Source organism: Mugil cephalus, chromosome 10 (assembly GCF_022458985.1).
Source record: "Mugil cephalus isolate CIBA_MC_2020 chromosome 10, CIBA_Mcephalus_1.1, whole genome shotgun sequence".
NCBI lineage: Eukaryota > Metazoa > Chordata > Actinopteri > Mugiliformes > Mugilidae > Mugil > Mugil cephalus.
Window position 1 is genome coordinate 861,380 of NC_061779.1, and position 8,380 is coordinate 869,759.

Below are 8,380 nucleotides of genomic sequence, written 5' to 3' on the forward strand. Positions count from 1 at the left end.
TTTTGATGTTTTTCTGATGTATTTATCGTGGACAGGATTACAGGGACGTCTCTGCAGATAAGGTTTCCAGACAAACTTTCTTCATGTCGTCCCTGAAAAGTTCAGCCAGTTCTTTTGATCTGAACGCTCACGTCTCCACTCTGCTCTCAGGTGAGGCGGCAGCGTGGCCGATGATGGCTTTGACATTTGGAGGCGTCGCAGAGGTTCTTCTGGCCTGACACCGAAGACCACGTCTACCTCCTGTCTCACCTCTGTGAGGCTGCAACACCGATGATATAAAACACAACCAGACATCACTGGAGAGAGGGGGGGGGGTCATGTTCTCCATGGCAACAAATGAAGGTGTGCATGAGCTCATTGACATTTAACTGTGATTATCTTGTTGGAGAGATGTTTGTCTGACAGCACTGAGCCTGTTTTTATTTCTGTTCATGTGTAGACGGAGTGAATGTCACAGAATGATGTTCTCTCTGATGGACGGATGGACGCCCCACGTCCCACGAACCTCAGCTTCAAACTGAGCAGGAACAATGAGCTGCAGAACACAGATTAGATCTGAAGGATTCAGATCAGCTTTCAGCTTTTGTTCCCAACTAAAAGAGTCTCTAGAACCGTGAAATCGCTCTGTTGTCAGAGCTGCACGGTTCAGGATTAAAGAGGAAGTGAAACACTAAACGTAGGTCTGATGATTTAAAGAAGGTCTCTCACATTAAAAACATTAAAGTTTTAACTCTGAATCCATTTAAGCTTCACCGTCTCTGGACGTGACGTCATTGGAGACGTTGGTTCAACTCTTCCTGCTACATCTACGTAGAAAGAGGAGCAGGTTAGAACCCAGGTAAAGGAGTTCTGCGTTGGTCCTGGACGTTCACACGAGTTTATAAAGTTAAAGACCGGGAGGAGAAACCTGTTTAATACTGTATAATCTCCATCATTCACCACTGACTCCACCACCTGTTCTCCACCGTTGGCTGAGCTGCACTCACAAGAAGAACCTGTTGGATCTGAACAAGGTTCTAAGCAGAACTTCAAAATGCAAATAGGAACAAGAGACCAAACCAGGTTGTTCATTCATCAGCTGATCAACAGTTTAAGAACTGGGTCAAAGAATAAAGCAGCTACTCGTCACGGAGTCATTATTGATGCTTTCATTTCTGTTCTGAGGGAGTTTTGGGTTCTTAAGTTGGGTTCTTGTCAGTGGCTCAGACTTGTGACTTCTGGGTTAGTTCATAGAAAAATATGACATATTTCCTTGTAAACTGTGTATTTTTCAGCAGCGAACGAAGCAACGAACACATCCGATACGTACGGAGTGACGTTAAATGAAGATGGAGGAGAGTGAGATCCTAAATGGATCCAGAGATGCATTTAAAAAGCAGATTTTCTTTAAAACAGTTGGTCTTTCCCATTTTTTAATTTTTTATGTATTTATTTATTTATTTTTACGGACACTGCTTTGCCAACAACTTTTGTTCATTTGCTCATTCTGTAATAGTTATTTTTTTCTCTTTATTGTATTTTCAAGACAAAGCAAATACACTGACAAACATAATGGACAAGAAAATAATAAATAAATAAATAATCAGTGGGTAAAAGTAAAAAAGACATATCATTTTCTAATTTAGTTGCTTCGTGTCCTGTTTAAATGAAACCTTTAAACTGATTCCCAGTGTTTTCTCCGTCCTGTACGACGGCTCTGGTTTGGATGTTTGCCGGTTCGATGCTGTGACTGACTCAGTGTCTGCGTGGGCGTCTGAGAACAGTTCAGCCGTTTGATTGACTCTGGTTTCCAGATCTAATCAAACACGTTGCAGCCGCGAAAGAAGAGAACGATAGAATTAAACAAGAGGATGAGCTACTTCCACATCTCTGAGAAGAAGCACAAATAAAAACACGACTGAGAGAACGTCAGCAGGAGGGAACAAAGAACCTGAAATCCCAACAATATGCCGGCAGCACTTTAATTATTTTAAAAAACTCCCCGTTGACAGTTTGACTGGAGGAACGAGCAATTCTTTATATTTATCTAACGTTAGGCTCCTGTTGTCCGGGAGACATCCAGGCCTTTGTTCAGCCGGCTTGATGGGCTCTGACATGCATTTGTTTCGTTCAGCGAGTAGAAAGCACTCTGACTAAAGAGGCGCCTCTCGGCTAGAAAACATAAGAGCAGTGGACGGGATAAGTCAAAGCCAGAACCTCAGAGAGGAAATAAAAAGCCTGAGTCGCAGGAAAACATGAAAGTGCCTCAGTCACTGCAGACGTTTTATTCTTTTCTTCTTCACCACATGAAGTCAGACCTTTAAGGAACGTTGTTAGCAAGAGTTGTGACCACAGACGTTAACAAGCTAACGCCTACAGATTCTTAGCTATGTTAATAAAGACACACAGAATATAGAAAATAATGATATCAGGTGTTTTCCTGCTTTCTGTTAAACCTGACAGTGATTTAAGTTGATTCATATCCTAAAAACCAGAACATCTTCCTGCATCTACAAATGCTTTGTGGTATAAAGTTGCTCTGGAGTCTCATTGTTGGGAACCAGCAAAGATCTGCCAGCTAATAGCAACTATTCCTAGCTTGCTAGTCTCTCAGCTAATAGTACTGCTTCCTAGCCTCCCAGCTCATAGTACCTCTTTCTAGCTCCATAGGCACTCGGCTAATAGTACTACTTCCCAGCTTCCTGGCTAACAGTAGCTCGTCGTAGCTTCCTAGCCTCCCAGCAAATCTTCATAGCCAATAGTAGTTATCCATAGCTTGCCAACTTATAGCAACTATTCTTGGTTTCCTAGCCTCCCAGCTAAAAGTAGATCTTCCTAGCGTTCTAGCCTTCTAGCTAGTAGTAGCTCTTCCTAGTCAATAGCAGCTGATAGCAACTATTCCTAGCTCCACAGCCTAATAATTACTCTTCCTAGCTTCCTAGCATTTCAGCTACCTCTTCCTTGCCACCTTTTGCATTGTTGAATGACATTAGTCTCAAGTGACCAGATTTTTGAAAATATATCATTTAAGAGATAAAAAAAAAAATAATTTTATCAAGATGAAATGAAGAAACAGAGACAATTACGGTTTCATTTATTTTGCCATTTTTATTCATATGTAAACATATTTAAACTGCTATACCTGTAATGTCAATAGCAGCGCGACTAGCTACGTCAGCAGTTGTAGTCTGTGTCTGTTTTTTTTGTTTGTTTGTTTGTTTCCTATTCATATTTGGGACAGAAATTGGGGACGTCTGGTCACCATACTCTTCCTAGCTTCCTAGCCTTCAAGCTAACAGTAGCTCTTCCTAGCCCATATACCTGGTTATTACGGCAGAGCTATAGATGTGAAGTGCTGAATGATTGTGAAAGCTGATTGTAAACACACAGCGAGCCGATACTCCAGCATTTATTGCCATATTCCATTAATAGATCATATGCATCTGTAGCAGCATCAGCTCCAGGAGGCCGAGGACTCAGTGATTTAGTCTGATTGTTCTGACCCTTATTTATTCCCACTGCCGCCTCTGAACGCCTGAGTGCACTGAGCTGATGTGTTGGAGTGCAGCACAAAGTGAGTGGGTGTACACTTTAGCGCCGAGCATCAGCAGTTGTGTTTGAGTCTGGGGTCGGCCTCGCTCCCGTTTGTAATGATTTGTCTCCTTTCAGCTGCTCTGGTTCATTTCACCGTTTCAGTTTAGAGTTGAACCAGAGTGAATCAGACTCTCTCACAACAGCTGCTCTGAAGACCTGAAACAAACAGATCCGCTGATATTATAACATCCTGCATCCAGTTTCTATATGTCCAACTGTAAACTGTAGTATCCTGATCTAAACCCTGCTCAGATCTGGTCTCTAGAGTCCAGGTTAGAGTCCAGGGGCCTCATGCACAAAGGGCGATTGTGTGTTTTTTTTTTTTCATGGCAGAATTCAGACATATCAAGAGTGAAATGACCGTGGAAATGTACGTGGCCTCGCATTCAAAGGCTGCGTAGCCGAAACGTGTTGTGTAAGTTCTTCCTCATCGCAGAGTTAGATGCATCAGCGGTGAAATGATCGTGTGCGATGCCTCACGCAGATTTCATCGGCTGTGTACGCACAATAAATACAGCTGTCGATCCTTTGGCGACATGTAAAGGTGATGCTGGGAAACGGTCATCATACTGTATTGGCAGCAGGGGTGGGGGGGTGGGGGGCTGCCTTTCTCCGCTTCATAGCCACCTTGATATCAGACCACTTCTTTTTCAGTTTATGCTTTTCTGATTCTGACTGGAAACTACTGATACACGAAAGGTTGCGCTCCTCCTTTTGTCTACAGGTGGAGCCTAGCTAGAACAAGACCACTGTGTATCTCTGTGTGACAAATAAATGTGATCTGTACTCAGACTATCCTTTCTAACAGGTATAAAGATCCTGGGCGTCATTGACAGTCTCACACATCTGGAACCTCTGGTAATCTGTAACAATGTCAGAGGACGTCTGAGATCTTAATCCTGTCATTGTAGCGGTAATTTGTAAAGTCGTAATTGCACCATGTATAATTCTTGTCCTGAGATAAAACTAATCTAGTGTGAATCAGTATCTCCACGATTTCTTGTCACTGAAGAATTATGAAGGATGTGCTATAAATCAAAGTTTGGACAGATGTTTGGGGAAGCAGCTGAACTATTCACCCGTTTAGACCTGGGATGAAATTAATCAATGACTCCAACATGTGGCTCAGCTCCAGTTGATTGGGACACAAAGGAAAAGTGTCTGGATTCATGAGTTTGCACAGATTCTTCATACATCAGGATTTTTGAGGCGTCTGGTGTGAACAGTCAACTGGACCTGATTCCTTTGGTTAGTGTGAACACACGATGAGTCCTGAGCCCCGTTAAACACAACCTACTAACCTTACCCACTCCTTCTTTAATTATTTCCTTCCTTCTTCCTCAGATCTCAACATTTTCATATATAAATCTCCCTTTTTCCCGTGTTTACGATGCTCTGAGCAGATTTTTCTTTCATGTGAGCTCTCAGGACTAAAGAGGAGGACGACTTCCTTCGCCATGAATCTGAATCAGCTGTGAATCCAGGCCTCTAATCAAGAGTGGAAGTGTCTCTGTCTGCGCTGCATTTGTTTGATAGAGACTTATTACCATGGATTTCTCATTCACAGGCCATATGAAAGCGGCTCCTTCATCTTTTTTTTTTTTTTTTCATTCTGCACACTTACACTAAGGAAGAATTAATCAGAACAACTATCTGCGGTTTTCTTCCTGAACGGGAGGCAGGCCACATCCGAAACCTGTCCTCACGCTGCATTCCTAATCAGCCCTGAGCAGAGGCAGAGCGATGCCAAGATAAAAGCCCACTTTCATTAAGGTTCTGTATGAGGAGCAGCAGGGCGGCATTCAATCATTTCCAGTCAGAGTCATCAGGGTCTCCGATAGCTTCAGTCCAAGAGGGATTAATGCTGATTTAATTCCACGACCAGCGCCTGCTACAGTTCTCAGCATGAAGGGAACCAGAGGATGGAAGCCAGAGCAGCACCTGAGTCTTATTATCTGCAGGACGGCGCTTTTAAATCAGATTAAATCAGCGCAGGATGGAAACATTTCCACACGTACATTTTCATACTAGCTTAGCGCGGCTAAAAAAAAGGCAGAGAATCTCACATCACGTTTTAAAATCTCTCTCAGTTCCTCTAATGGCAACTACGTGCTGGTTTCAACAGCGAATCAATCCCAAAAAGCTCCTGACATGACAAGAAACCTCCTCAAAAGTGAAGCCAGCGTGTTCTTATTATAATTACCTACGTATTCTTACATGTTCTTTGTTCTGAACACTGGTTCACGTGAGTAGGAGCTGCTGATGCTAATGAAAAGTAATTTCCCCTTAGGATCAATAAAGTGACTCTTATTCTGATTCTGACACTCACACACTTTTTTGATTAATCAAATTTGAACAAAAACAAACCAAAAAAAACAAACAACAAAAAAACACATGTAATTTTAAAGTTAATGTCAAAGTCGGCCTCATTGTCAACTTCTTCATATGAACCAGACGTACAAAGGAGTCGAATTTCTGCTCCTAGATGTTTAGTTCTGTGTCTCCGTGTCCCTCAGTGGACAAGTTAGGACTCGGTTCCAGTTTTATTGAAAAATCCAGTTAATGTCTTTCATGTAGTTTTTGCAGATTCATCCTGAAGAATCTGAGGAATCGTTGCAGATGTTTCAATTAAGTTATAAAACTTAGGCTCAGGAACAAACATCCAATTACCTGCACCTTCAGGTGTCAGAAGCCTTCGTGATAACCTGACGTTACACATGAAACACAGATTTCAGTTTAACTGTCTTCTAGCAGAACATTAACTGAAGCCCGGAGACACAGCGTCTCATCGAGGTTTTTAAATGAGTTGAACCACCGTGAATTAAAAACGCTCAGACAGAACAAAGACCTGGAGGCGGATGTTTAACCTCGTACTGGAATTATTTTATCAGACCGGCTGATGAGCTGCAGGCGACGGCTCGATGACGGGACGGTGTTTGACGTTATTTCCTGTTTGGTGACACTGATTGTGTCTCCTGAAGCTCGTGAAATGAGTCAGATAACTTCTCTGAAACACATTCAATCAGCCGCCTGTCGCTTGTGGGGAATGTTAATGCTACAGGACTCAATTATTCTTCCACACAGTCATTTTTCTCAAGTCCAACTTGTTAAAATGTTATTATGCAGCGTTTCAAATCATTTGCCAGCCCACAGCAGCAGAGCTATTGTGTGTTCACAGCTGAATATGAATGACCTTTTCTAAGAATTACAACAAAACACGATGGTGGTGAAGAAACCTTCAGCTTCACTGCGACGTGTCATGATACTTTACTTGGTCTTAATTAGCTCAGACTTTTTTCTGTTATTACACAAATTTAAGTTTTGAACTTTTATTCAAGCCTGAAACTTCCCACCAGAGAGATACTGATGACAAAAGATAAAAAAAAAATACTTAAAACGGATCATCACAGTTTTTGTGAAGACTTGCGTCAATCGATTCATAGTTATTTGTCGTATTCAGAGCTGTGTCCTTCAGAATTTTCCACATTTCTGCAGAAAAATGACTCAAAACATCATGAAAGTAGAAAAAGAGAGGAGCTCCTCCAGGATTAAACCAGAGTCCATGAGTCCAGACTCAGGTCCTGGTTGAGTTTCTATGAATCAGGGATTTGTCTCATGTTTGTGTTGAAGTGTGTGATGACAACAGATCAAACGAGCTTTGTGAGGAGCTCAGAAAAAGAGTTGTTGTTGCTCATCAGGCTGGAAAAGGTTCCACAACCATCTGTAAAGAGTCTGGAAGCCACAAATAATCCACAGAGAGTCAGACAGATTGAAGACGACTGTTCCCCTCCACAGGAGTGGTCCACCAACAAACATCACTCCATCATAGTGGGAGAGGAACCAGAGGAACCCAGGGGAACTTCTAAGCAGCTAAAGGCCTCTCTCACATTGGCTGATGTTCATGTTGATGAATCCACTCAACAACCAAAGACACTGCTCTCTGTCCACAAAGGACATTTGGGACAATGTTTAGTGGACAGATGAGACCAGAGTAGAATAGTTTGGTTTAAATGTTTGGAGATGAACCAACACTGCATTCCAGCATCAGAACCTCATCCCTCCATGACACATGGGGGCACTAATGTCCTGGTTTGGGCCTGTTCTGCTGACAATATTACAAATACAGCATTGAACTGTGAAATAATTCCACATAAAGTTTCACACAAGTAAAGAAGGTCACAAACTACACTGTTTATTGAGTTTCCCTTTGGCCGTTGCCATGGTGAAATGAATCCTCCATCCTTGAGGATTTCTATATTTGGTCACAAGGTCAGTAAAATGCTTCTGACTCTGTGTTTTTACTCTGCTGCCTCTACGTCCTGACTCCCGTCATTCAGACCGACTCCGTGGCCTGAAGCCAACTGAGAAAACTCAAAGACTGAGTGGGTCCTTCCTCAGAGACAAAGCCCTGTCAGACTCGATTCACTTCTTTCCCAGGAGGATTTACAGTCTGTCTGGTTTGTCCTGCTCTCTGACTCTTTGTCGGCTGAACAGAAACACAAGACAACACTGTTCATAAAGGTTCTACATGTAGTTTTTAAGTTTGTAAAGTTGAAGAGTGTGAACAGGGACCTCACATTAACATTAATGTCCTGGACAAAGTGGAAAAAGACGCCAATTTAGATAAAAGCCTCAGACGGAGAAAATAAACACTTGACGCATTTATTTTACCAATTTAAAACCACTGCCCATCATCACACACATCTTTAACACAGACAGTTTCAGCAAAATGTGTTTTATTTCTTTCTTTTTTTGCCTCCGGTTTCTATCTTTGTTCAGACCTATTATTGAATTCAATCCTCTTTGC